Raw genomic sequence first — 759 nt, forward strand, 5'->3', positions numbered from 1 at the left:
GGAGGGAGAGAGGGAGGGAGGGAGGGCCCAGCCTGTGCTCACTAATCTGCTTTGTCTCTGCCCAGTCCTTTGTGGGGTTTATTGTAAAATATGTCCATGTTTGATTTTTGTTGTCTCGAAAATACATCATAAAATATAATTAAGAATTTGAAAGTAAAAACATAACAAAACTGTGACGGGGTTTGGTAAAAGCATGTCAAAATTTGACCCTTAAACCACAGTTTGAAGGGGTAATTTATGAAATTAGTAAAAATAATCTAGTGGGGTTTTATGTCACAAAGCATTCGAATCATTTATTTTTAACTTTTAGCTTTTTTTTTTCTACTTATGGCCTTTTTTAAAGCCGTTGTCACAAAGCATTCGAATCATTTATTTATAAAATTGCTAAAAGTAGTAAAAACTTTGTTGACGCACAGTTTCTGCCTTTCTGGGACTACAGCACTACAGTAAGTTGTTGTGTTGTTGCAGTGGAAACTTTCCATTTATGATTGGATCAAATCCCTGGAGCTCAGATGACTCCCAAATCATAAAAAGTGACAGAAGTAGAAGGAGGTAAACAATAACTCCTTCACTCTTTGGAGCAAAAACAGGACGAAATACTTTGAATTGAATACCTATTCATGGTGTTGTGAATGAACATTGTATGAAACTGTTGATATATGTTGCACATTTGTCCGACACCTGGGCTAAAATATATTTGTGAATATATTTGGAGTGTTGATGATTAAGGAGAATACTTTAATCTGTCATCAGGGAAAG

General features: G+C 35.3%; 1 protein-coding gene across 1 annotated transcript in view; it reads left to right on the forward strand.

Moving 5' to 3' along the window:
- Positions 1-759, forward strand: part of LOC103386940 (EH domain-binding protein 1) — a 122,140-nt gene that overhangs the window by 2,479 nt on the left and 118,902 nt on the right. The gene's annotated exons all lie outside the window — the stretch shown is intronic.

This window comes from Cynoglossus semilaevis, chromosome 12 (assembly GCF_000523025.1).
Source record: "Cynoglossus semilaevis isolate Cse_v1.0 chromosome 12, Cse_v1.0, whole genome shotgun sequence".
Taxonomy (NCBI): Eukaryota; Metazoa; Chordata; class Actinopteri; order Pleuronectiformes; family Cynoglossidae; genus Cynoglossus; species Cynoglossus semilaevis.